The following is a 12,605-nucleotide window of genomic DNA, read 5'->3' on the forward strand; positions in this document are numbered from 1 at the left end:
GGGGTCGGTGCGCACCGACCCCTCTCGCTCTCCAGGCTTCAGGAACACATCCGCAGCATAGGCAGCCCTGCGGGAGTTCCCGCAGGGCTCCCTACGCTGCGGATAGCAGCCTGCTGCCCGGCGCGAGGGGCACCCTGAATCAGAGCGCCCCACCCACCGGGCAGACATTCGCAGCGTGTTGGAGCCCTGCGGGAGTTCCACGCAGGGCTCCCCATGCTGTGGATAGCAGCCTGCCGCCCACGCAAGGGGCGCCCTGAAGCAGAGTGCCCTGCGCGCCAGACAGACATCAGCCAGCCCCACAAGCTTGGGGGACAGCAAGGAGGCGCAGCGCCGCCATCCCACTGTTCCTCGACCTGGTTCGGTTTCCCCGACCTGGTTTTGGGGGGGAAATAAAGGGAATTTTTCCCCCTTTATTTCCCCCCCAAAAAACTAGGTGCGTCCAATGGGACGGAGCACCCTATGGGATGAAAAATACGGTAATACAGTCTTCCAGAGGATACATAGGAGTAGATTCCCAAAGGCTGCATCTTTAAGGGGCTTGCCATATGCCTTGAGGTCTCTTCTCTGCTGGAGAAGTTCAGCAGGCATGAAACCAGAAAGGCCATTCTAGCCTGATGGATGGTGCACATTACAATCCATCAGCAGGCATTTCCCTTTCCCTGCAAGAAGGATGATGTGAGCCCGCAATAAGTTACACATCAGTGCAGGAGGGCACAGGTGAAAGTGCACCCTTCCTCGGACAGCAGCCCTTTCTCCCAAATGGCCCTTAACCAGAATTTACAGTGTCAAAATAAGGTGGCAGTTTGGGTATTGTGGGTACCCAACTGGAAACCGCCGAGAGCTGTTCCCTGCACCTAAAGCTTTCCACTATTTAGAGAGGCTCTGTTCCAGGCCCTTGCTCCTGGCAACTGCTCAAGAAAACATCATCTCTCTGCACAAAGCTATTTACGGGCTGTAAACACCAGCCAAAATCAACCTGGGCAGCTGAGGGTGTGCGTGTGTGGATAGAGACCTGTCCCCGCTCACTCTCTTCTTCCATGCGCAACGCAGTGAGCGGCAGAAGTGTTCATTCCTTTGCCCCAGGGCCTTCCTGCACGATCGGTCAAATACCGGTACATGTCCCAGTCACAAGTCAGCCCTCGTCTCATACTTCAAGTAATCATGTTCTGGTGATAACAGCAGCCATCATTCCATTAGGTGGCCCTCGGGGCACCAGTCTTTCAGCTCCTCATCTGTACAGTCCGGATAATTGGATAGGCCTACCTTGTCTAGATGCTTTCCATAGGCTTTTAATCTCATTGCCATGGGTTCAAGCAAAAAGATCCCTGCATTGCCGGGGTTTGGACCAGACGGCCCTCAGAGTCTCTTCCAGCTCGACAATTCTATGGTTCTATGCAAAGTGTTTTGAAGAACATAAATGCTAAATGTTGTCTGTGTTGTTTAGTCGTTTAGTCATGTCCGACTCTTCGTGACCCCATGGACCAGAGCAAGCCAGGCACCCCTATCCTCCACCGCCTCCCGCAACTTGGTCAAACTCATACTGGTAGCCTCGAGAACACCGTCCAACCATCTCGTCCTCTGCCGTCCCCTTCTCCTTGCACCCTCCATCTTTCCCAACATCAGGGTCTTTTCCAATGAGTCTTCTCTTCTCATGAGGTGGCCAAAGTATTGGAGCCTCAGCTACAGGATCTGTCCTTCCATTGAGCACTCAGGGCTGATTTCCTTCAGAATGGATAGGTTTGATCTTCTTGCAGTCCATGGGACTCTCAAGAGTCTCCTCCAGCACCATAATTCAAAAGCATCAATTCTTCAACAATCAGCCTTCTTTATGGTCCAGCTCTCACTTCCATACATCACTACTGGGAAAACCATGGCTTTAACTATACGGACTTTTGTTGGCAAGGTGATGTCTCTGCTTTTTAAGATGCTGTCTAGGTTTGCCATTGCTTTTCTCCCATGTTGTCTGTATAGCCTGGTAATTGACCTCCATGGATAGATATGCACTACAGAGCAGGAAAGGGGGAAAGTTCAGCCTCCAAAGTATTGTGTGCATCCAACTGCTGCCGAGGCAACTTGTGCAGCAGACACATAATAATCGCAAGAGAGGCGAACGCACTACTTGCAGAAGCGTTTCGTTTCCCCAGATCGGAAACCGACAACAACTCTGCGGCAGGAGCATTGTGGAAATGTGGTGTCCACAACCACAAGAGGAGAAGAGATCCTTAGTGGGCAAAGAAATTAAGGGGGAATCCACACCTCCCATACGAATTGATCGTATGGAATAGCACCCACCCATCCCTACTTAGAGCCACCAGTTGGCCTACCTTGCCTGTAACTGCTCCTGACTCTTCTTTCCCCCAGTTCCTTGCTAGAAATTCCTCATCGCAACATCTGGAATAAACTATAAAGAATGCTGCATCCGTGCCCACCTGCTTCCACTTAGGAATAAGGGATTACTTGCCTTTTATTTGAGGGGAAAGAAAAGATTTAAATCCCTGCTGCCCCTTTCCCACCTCTCAACGGCTTTGGGTCCCCTGCACCCCCCACATCCCCCCACCTTTCCTGCAGCACATATGCTAGGATGAGCTCAGGAATGCAGTTTTTATTCCCCGGACCTTCTTTGATTTACAAATACAGTGAAAGCGCTGATTAGTAATTGTCCACACATTTGTTCACACACTAACAGCGGGATTAAGGATTTTTGTTTAATTTTATTGCATTCCCAATTTTATTGCCTTTACAAATGGTGATAACAACCTGCGATTGTGTGAACACTCTGGCTTAATTGTAATCTGGAATAAATAAGGGGTCAACCCGAGTTGATAAGAACAGTCATAAATTGGCACTGGAGATATGCAGAAAGCAGACACTCCTTTTTTCTACGCTTGAAACATCCTGATTATATGTTCAGAAGGCTGGTTGCTGGCAAATGATTGCAAGGATTTAAAATCAAACAAACCAAAGATTGGAGGAAATGTCCCCTTTTTTGCATTCATATTTTGTCTTTAAAATGGAGGTTCAAGTATGCGTAAAGGGTAAATAATCTGCTCTTTGAATGCATCCAAATATTGAATCTATTCCGTGCCCATAATTGTATTAACAGAGCCCTCAATATCAATAATTATTATTCCACATGGCATTCCTTTATTATTCCAGTGATCTGGAATGCAATTTAAAGAGTATGGTATCATACCTTCCAACTTCCTATTCTATTGTTGTTGTTGTTGTTGTTGTTGTTGTTGTTAATGTTATTATTATTCTATGTATACCCTGCCCATCTGACTGGGTTTTCCCAGTTTATTATATATAAAAACATAATAAAACAGTAAACAGCAAAAAAACTTCCCTACACAGGGCTGCTTTCAGATGGCTCAGGGCTCGGATAATGCCATACCCTCCAACATTTCTCCAATGAAAACAGGGACATCCTAAGGAAAAGTGGGACTTTCTGGGATTGATTCAGAAACCAGGATACCTTCTGTAAATCCAGGACTGTCCCTGGAAAATAGAGACACTTAGAGTGCCATTGGTATAGCTATCCTGTGAGTTTAATCAAGGGACGGTTTGTTTTGCCCAACCATTCAAAGGAAACACCCCACAACAAGGCCTATGGCACCACTGGGCGATTTGTCCCAGAAAGGATTAAGCGAGGCAGAGGACTCCACTAGGATTTCAGACGGCTGTCAATCCAGAGGCCCTGATTGTCCTTTGAAAAGCTTTAAAGCAGCAAGAGACATTGTAGCTGGAGAATCATTGCAGAAATAAGACTGATGTAAAGATGAAGGGTACTTTTTCAAAGTATCAAAGAGCTATTAAGAAGTTACTATTACCATGTATATATAGTCTATATCAGAACTGACCCAAAACATTTTGCTGCCTGAGGTGAACCAGAAAATGGTGCCCTCTTAACCTGGGAATAAGAGCCATTGAACTAAATGGGACTTACTTCGGAGTAGACCTTGCATGGTTTGTTAGTGTGTGTGCAATATTTATAAACAATTAAACATTACAAAACACCATAATGGTATGCAGCGATAAAATAATAAAAATACCCCAGTTAAAAAAGAGATAAAAGAAACTTTGGAGTCAACTCATCCTTCTGAGAAAGCCTGTAAAAACAAAAACAAGAAGTTTTAAGCAGCTGATGGAATGTGCAGAATGTCAGGGCCTGTCTAGCTCCAGCAATGGTTAGTGACTTTATAAGTCATTCTCTAGCATAAAAGCTACTTTTAAAGAAACTGCTACCTGCACAAAACCCCACTTGAAATTTGGCAGGCTTAATCCATTCAGCAGGATAATCTTTGCCTGCAAATTTCATCCACTTATGTGAAAAGCGAAAAAGTTATAGCCATTGTTAGATCCGCTATTATAGACAATGGGGGTAAAACTAAGCTGCTGATTTAACAGATAAGATATGGAGCTAAATAATGAAGCAAGTTGGAATGACACGGAGCAGATCTGAAACTGATTAGGCTGCTTCCAAGCATTACAGATACAGATACAGATACAAGATGAACCTTGTGTTTACTGTACACCCAGGGTAAATGCAAACTTTGGGTGGTATCCAGTGCCTTTGGCCTGTTAGCATGAGGATTTATGCTAGTTCAACACAACTTTCCTTCTCCGCCCCTCTTGCAAATCCCATGCTCTCCCCAAATTGGAAGACTGGGAAGGCCCCATTGCCCTACTGTAAATCCTTTCACTAACAGAACGAGAGAATTAGTGCTGCTTTGGATATAAACCTCTGTTGCTATCTCTGTTTCCAGCACCCCTCTGACTACTTGTCTCTAATCAAATAGCTTTCGTACCATTCCAAAGCCCATACAAAGCTCAGACACTTTAGATTGTAGATTACTTTTGAAATTGTGTTGTTTTTAGCTTTGTCATCTTTTGTTTCATGTCGTTATGCTTATGTGTTGGGATTTTAAACTGTATTTATATGTTGCAGGAATTAATTACTCATGCTTTTGTGCATGGCCCTGGAATCTTTCGACGAAGAATGCTTAAGAAACAGGACTGGGGTCTTGGACAAAAGAAATGTCTGCCTATGCAACAATGGATCTAGTATGCTGATTTGCTCAAAACTATCATAGTGCCAAGGCCTGCTGAGAAAAAATAGCTGGTGCTTCTAAAGCAGGGATGCAAGTCCCAGAGCCTGAAAAGGTTTCTGTGCCTTTAAGCATTGCGTAGAATGGATAACTCCACTTGGTAGAACTTTTTATGCTGCTCTTAAAGGTACATGAGTCCCCTTGAAGTCTGGTTCTGACTTCATTTTTCTAAGGAAGATCCACTCTAGTCCCGCTGTCTTCCCATCTCTTCTTGTCCGTTGTCCGCCCCCCGCTGAGTCGCTCTCTGGCTGGGGTCTGACTAATGTTCATTATTTCATAGCACCCATCCTTCAGCCAAAGGGGCAAGCCCTACATCTGTGTACCAAGAGAGCCCTGATTAAAGGCCACATTCCTGACCATTTTGCTTTGAAATCAAGACGGGCTTGCATTACTGCAGGGCTAAACACTGCTATTTTCTTCCTCTTCCCAACCGGCTGGGTTTTCCTAAGCGGAGGGAGCCAACATCTCATTAGGGTTTTTAAGCAGGCAGTCATGTGGAGCTAATCAGGATAAACAGTCCACAAGTGGCACCAAAAATGGAGCAGGAAGCACGTAGAAGGGTGAGAGGGAGCATTCAAAGGGCAAAGGGGGCACAGGAGGGGCACTGCGAGGAGACAAAGGGAGGAAGCAGGGGAGTCCATGGCAATGTTGACAGATGAGGGAGAAACCGCATCTGAAGGTGAACCAACCTAATGGACATGTTCCAAGTGCAGTTCTCTAGCCAAGCAATGTGTGCAAAAATGCATATACCACCGTGAGTTGTGCATAAAATTTATATATTAGTGAAAATAAGATACGAAAGTGTGTTATAGTCAGGAAATGTGAATATTAGTCAAAATACATACAAACACGAGTATCAATTTGCACCGAAATGCTGAAGAATCTTCATGGACATTGCTATGGAAGGTTGGGGAATCCTCTGGAGCAGATTTCAGGGGAGAATAGAGGAAGCCCTGTTGTGGGAGTGGAGTCTGGCACCCCCACTGTTGTACACAAACCGCTGCTTTTTGTAGGCTCTGATTGCATGACGAACTGGTGAACATATGCAGCTCAGAGGTGGGACCATAGCTGTCAAGTGTCCCTTATTTGAAGGGACAGTCCCTTATCCCAGCGCCGCGTCCCGCTGCTGTCCCTTATTGATGGATGTCCCTTAAGTGATGTCCCTTAAATTTCAAAGGAAGCAGCTCCTCTCCCTCCCTGCCGGCCACGGAGGAGGGAGGCTCCAACTGTGTTGCTTGGCTGTGTTGCTCACCCAATAAGAAGTCTAAGAACGACTGGGGGGTGGAGCTTGCATGCCTTGTGTGTGGCTAGTTAATGCAAGCTGAGGGGGGTTTTGAATGCTGGATGCCATTTTGTTGCACGTGCTGCTGCAAACTTTACAGTGCAAAGCCATCTTAAGTTGAGGCTGCATAGGCCTTGTGGTGCATGTGATTCAGATTCTATTCAGTTGAACCTCTGGTTACAAAGTTGGTTGGACAGTGTTCTCGAAGCTACCAGCATGAGTTTGACCAGACTGCAGGTGGACAGGAAGACTGGAGTGCCTGGAACAGGTGAGGCTGCAGGTCCCTTATTTTCAAGGCTGCTGGTCCCTTATTTTCAAATTTGTAAGTTGACAGCTATGGGTGGGACCCACCATTGTGATCCATTCCTCACCCCCTTCATCTATGTGCTCAGTATATCCTGTTTGGTCTTGTGAACAGGGTGAAAATGGCGGTGAGCTCCCCATAATAAAGCATTTAGATTTTTTACGTTACGGCCACCAGAGGGCACTAGGAAGCACCATCCTCCCAGGCATATGAAGTCACTTCTATTAAACTCCTGCCAGATCCCTGCTTTCTTTGGCTTTACCAGTGAGCAAATGCTGCCCTCTTGTGGCCACCAGTAGGAATCCTGGATAAGCACGCCATGGAGTCTTTTTCCCCGCGCCAAGGCAGCCAGGGCCTTCTCTCCCCCCAGAACCCCATTCTTGAGAGCGATATCCAAAACAGCCAGGATAAACAGCCCGAGTGGATTTACATGCACAATGCTTCACTCTTCGCAAAAGAATTCAAGGCGACAGCCTCCACCCCAATCCCGTTCCACATGTCAGAGCTGAGTCCGATCCTCTGGTCTTCATTATAGAGCAGCTTCAGCCCATTGTCTCTGTGCCTTATTAATACCGTATGCACTCCCGGCAGCAGGCAGCGTGCATGCAAAGAACAGAGAGCAGAGCCCACGAGACGAAGAGCTGCGCAAATCACAAAAGCCACCTGCCTGCCTTTGAAGAGCATCCTCTTGGGCCTTTCTCACAGAGGGAGACCTCCTGGCTCTTGATCCTTGGAGGGCTATTGCAGGAAAGTGATCATTCGCTCCACAAGTGGGCATCAGTGTCTCTGCTCCCCCTCCCCCTCCCACCGCGACGGTCCAACTTTGGCATCCTGGTTGCTTATTTCATTCAAACCGTCTGCACTCATTCCTCCTCAAAGCACACGACATCTGAACTTTTACTCAAGCTCCATAGGTGGTTCCCAAGCATTTCCTAAGGAGAACCCATCAAGAAGCTTTCCAGCAGGGGATTTTGAGTGCGTGCCAGGGTGGGGGTATGAGGACTCCTCCAGACAGCCTGTTTACAGAGCATTCATACTGATTTACTTGTCCAAAGTTAACAAGGAAATTAAACTATCTCTGGTCTTTGCTGAGACTTTATCCTTAGGAACGGCTAAGGGAGCTGGGCATGTTTAGCCTGGAGAAGAGGAGGTTAAGGGGTGATATGATAGCCATGTTCAAATATATAAAAGGATGTCACATAGAGGAGGGAGAAAGGTTGTTTTCTGCTGTTCCAGAGAAGCGGACACGGAGCAATGGATCCAAACTACAAGAAAGAAGATTCCACCTAAACATTAGGAAGAACTTCCTGACAGTAAGAGCTGTTCGACAGTGGAATTTGCTGCCAAGGAGTGTGGTGGAGTCTCCTTCTTTGGAGGTCTTTAAGCAGAGGCTTGACAACCATATGTCAGGAGTGCTCTGATGGTGTTTCCTGCTTGGCAGGGGGTTGGACTCGATGGCCCTTGTGGTCTCTTCCAACTCTATGATTCTATGATTTATCCTGATTTGCTTGTTTCTACACCTTCCCGTTGATAATGTGTTCATTGCACACTTTTCAGTGCAATTACCTGTCACTTTCCTAACTGCAAATAGTCTGGTTGATATTCTTTTTTAAAGCGGTTTTGTTGCACTAGAGTGACAGAACACTTTAATCCACTTTATCTGCACAAAGCTTAAATCTTGGGATGTACTTGACTCCCTTCTGCAAAATACTGACAGTCTGGAGGCAAGCCCCAAGTTTGAAGATTCAAATACTCTGGCGCCTGACACAGCAACTGGGCTAATTTTTACTAATTCAAACAGCACAGCACCTCCAGGGAATGAGTTATGAGAGTCAGCATGGGTGGCACAATGCAAATGACAGATTAATTGGCAAATATTTTGCATCTTTCCCTCTCCCCTCACTGTTGCTTCTTGCATACTTCAGCATGAAATGGCTCAACCAGCAGCAGAGGAAATGACCATTTAGGTATAGATTTAATCTCTCTGCTGGGCTGCTGACCAAGAAAGTAACCTGCTTGATTTTGCAATCTTAAGCAAACTTGCCTGGAAATACCACTCACAAATAAACTGGTCACAATGTCAAGTAAGTATGTTCAAGATTGCTGTGACATTTTCTGTCCTCTAAGCTCACAGCTGGAAGCCATGCTTCCAGTCCTGTGAGTAGGTCACAGAATCCAATGCCGTTCTCATCCATATCATTATCAGCAAGGGGTTTCCATCTGATAAACCAAGATTTGGCTTGAACTTTGCAGCTCTATTAAACGAAAATAGTGTTCCAAAACAGCTGGTAATTGTAAGACCAGTTTGCATGCAATGCTAAGCCAAACCATGGATTAGTGCAAACAAACAAACAAACAAGTGGGTTTCTGGAGTGAAGATTGCGGCTGCTGCAGTCCTCCCTTGGTCTTGTCGCTGCTACGTACCCAGAACTATGTCCTGGCTTGGCACATCTTTATTTCAAAACCTGGTTGCATGGTTTATGTGCCCCACCACCACAGTAAACCACAAGCAGTAAACAGGACTTGGGAGGAGTGCAGGGGGCGTGGTCTTTGCTCTAGGAACCCATGCATTGGCTTGATTGCCAAAGTTTGGCCACAGTTTGGCTTGCTGTTGCATGAGCACCAGGTCATAATGAACTCTGTAAATAAAAAAATAATGAACTCTGCAATTTCCCACCAAATTCACTGCACCTCATCTAGGTTTTTGAACGACTGCCCCTCCAGCTTCCCACCCCAACCCCAGTCATAGGAAGAAGCATTCCCACAGGAACATAGGTAGATGCCTTATAGCAGGTCAAGCTATTTGTCAATCTTGCCCTGTATTATCTATACGGACTGACTGTGGCTCTCAGGGTTTCAGACATGGGACATTCCCAGCTCACCCTGGAGATGCCGGGGATTGAACCTGCCACCTTTTGCATGCCAAGCAGATCCTCTGCCACTGAGCTACGGCTCTACAGGGTTCTGCTTGTGGAAGTAAAGGCCCACCGCAAAGAACAGATGCATCAGGATGCAAATGCAGGCGAGGGAGAAAGGTGATAAAGATGTGGCCAAGAAGGGGAGGGAAAGGCAGGAGCAGGCAGGAGAAAGAGAGGTGGGTTAGGCCCAAACTCAACATGGGGTTAAATGCGTCTTTGCGCTTGGCATGCTGCTCTCTGTAAATGCAGGGGATACCCTTCCAAGGCAAATATCAGCTTCAGGGGAGTGATTTTCTTCAGGATCAGGCAGGGGGGAAAGGGTTAAATCTCCCCTGTCTGCTGCAATTCCCATAATTATCACACATGCCAGCTGATACAGTTTGCATTTTCAAAAACCTGCATAGACAGTTTTAACACATTGCCCCTTTTTTTTTGGCCCTCCGTGGGCGATGGGGAAAGAGAAAGAGACAAAGGAGGAGCAGAGAGGAAGGAGAGATTCTTCCATGGTTCACTGGTTGGGCAGCGAGGAGGAGGAGGAGGAGGAGGAGTCAAGCTGCGCAAAAGGGATTCATGCCCTGGAATTCAAAGGATCTTTTTCTGTGTACTGTAAAGAGTCCTGAAATCGCATCCTTCTGCCTCCGGTGTGTTGGTCAACAGCCAGTTCTTTACTCTTCTCAGCTATCAGATGGGCTCCTCTGCCTCAAAGCTAAGCTCGCATTCATTACTGGCGATCTTCAAAGGCAAGCAAAAACTCCAAGCGACTTTGATGAACAATGACGTTAAGAGAAGCACCTACTTGGTTGAATCTATATACCACATTTTTTTTTATACCACATTTTTTTTATATCACACTTGCTTTGAGGAGTTCAAGGCGGGCTTCTTAGCTTCTTTCCACCCATCGCAATGCAAGGTTGTCCTCACAACAACAGTCCTGTAAAATAGGTTAAGCTGAGAGAGTGACTGGCCTCAGGTTTTCGACAGCAGTTTCTCACGAGGGCCCAGGAGCTATGGAGGTACTTGAGCCAAGTCCAGACATTAACAGGATGCCAGCTGACTATTGCAAATATACCTGTTGATTTGCCACACTAAAAGTATTGTTAAATAAGTCAGGGCTCCTCCAGGCAAGCTGCTTATTCAGTCGATTTGCTTGCATAAAGCTACCATGGAGGTTACAAGGTGTCTAGTCTTTACTGAGTATTCATTCTGATTTGTTTGCAGGGAGGTTATATGACAATGCACATTCATCCTGATTTACTTGTGCGGTGCTTATGCATCTTCCCTGTAAACCATTTCTTCATTCCACACTTTTTAGTGAATTTCCCCATTACTTTCCTAACTACAAAAAGCCTCTTTTCAAAAGACAGTGGGTTTAAAGTGCTAGGGTGATAGAGTTCATTTTAGTGCACGCATTATTGGTTATGCAATTGAATCCCTCCCGTAAAATATCAACCATCTGGAAGTAATCTAATTGTTACTCATTAATATATATCCAGCAGGATTTCAAGAATATTGCTAGGGTAGTCAGCTATCTCCCATTATAAAGAACTGCCCTCTTTTTCTTCTGATTCCCAAAACTGTGAAATATCATATATCCTTATGTGAACATGCCAGGGTACTGAGATCCTCAGGTGAGCACCTTCTCTCACTCAAACCAACATCAGGAGCAGAGTTGGTGGTGAAACAAGAGCCTTTTCTGTGGCTGCTCCCATATCGCAAAATTCCCTCCCCAAAGAGGTTAGGTTGGCTCCCTCTTTGTCATACTTCTGCCAGCAAGCTAAGACATCCCTATTCAGTCAGGCCTTTGGAAATGCTGATCACTGGACTACATACTAGCAGAGCAAACTGTATTCTGCTACTGGTTCCCCATGTGTTCTGATGTATTTTTATTTTTGTATTTTATAATGATGCTTCTAAATCTTGGGTGCCGCCTTGAATCCCATCTTGGGAGGAAGGCCAGATATAAATGTATTAAATTAGACAAATTAATTAAATATAATTGTCTAGAGCACAGTTTATAAAACCGTGCTCTGTGAACCATGGTGGTTTGCCAACTGCATTCATGTAGTCAATGGAAAGGTTGTGGTCTGGGCTAAAAGCCCTACCATTAGGCAAAGTGAGACAACTGCCTCAGGCGGCGGTAGCCGGTGGGGGGGGGGGCAGTAACACTGCAGAACACTTGAGAATAACTTCCCTTGGCCTTGAATTATTATTTTTTACAAAGGCTGTCTTGACCAGGGCCAGATGATCAAACAGGCTGACACTGCTGTGGCTTAGGGTCCACGAAGTCCACTAATTTTTCCATTAAAAATTGCCTGTTGAATGTCACTTTCTGAACCCGACCTGAGGCTAAATAAAGCTGACACACGTTACTCCCGACTTCACAGAACTTTCTCACCGGAGACAGGCACATCCATCACATTAGAAAGGAAAAACTACAATGATTGAAGTATGAGTTATGTACATGCTTTGATTTGTAGAGTAACAGAAGTTTATTAAGTGAGAGACCCTCAGCCATTTTCTGGGGTGGGGGTGGGGGGAGTTTGAGAACCCCTGCCCCAGAGTAATGACTTCCTACCTTTGTCCCCCTTGTTCACACCTCCTGCTCAGGAGGCCACATGCTTGAATTGCCTGCATGGGAAGGGGTGTTCTGTCTGATCTTTCCATTTCATTCCCTCTCCACCTCCACCTGGAGTGTGATCCTGCATGAATTGTGTGGATTTGGCAGTCCTTGACACCCAACACCTCCCAGGAGCTGCTCTGATACCAGCCTCTCCTGGCCGCAGCACAAAGGCTCCTTCATCTCCCTGTGAATCATGCTGGGCAAAGGATGGGTGGGGAGGCAAGCTGTGGGCTTCACCTGAGACCTGTGAGAAACTTCCCCTGGCCACCCAAGACTGGTGTCAGGATGTTTATGGACTGTCAAAGGCAGGTGAGAAAGGAGTCTGCAGCGGAGAGAAGGACTACCACACACTGGTAGAAAGACAGGCTGGTGA

Source organism: Podarcis tiliguerta (assembly GCF_965153285.1).
Source record: "Podarcis tiliguerta genome assembly, chromosome: 2".
Classification (NCBI taxonomy): domain Eukaryota; kingdom Metazoa; phylum Chordata; class Lepidosauria; order Squamata; family Lacertidae; genus Podarcis; species Podarcis tiliguerta.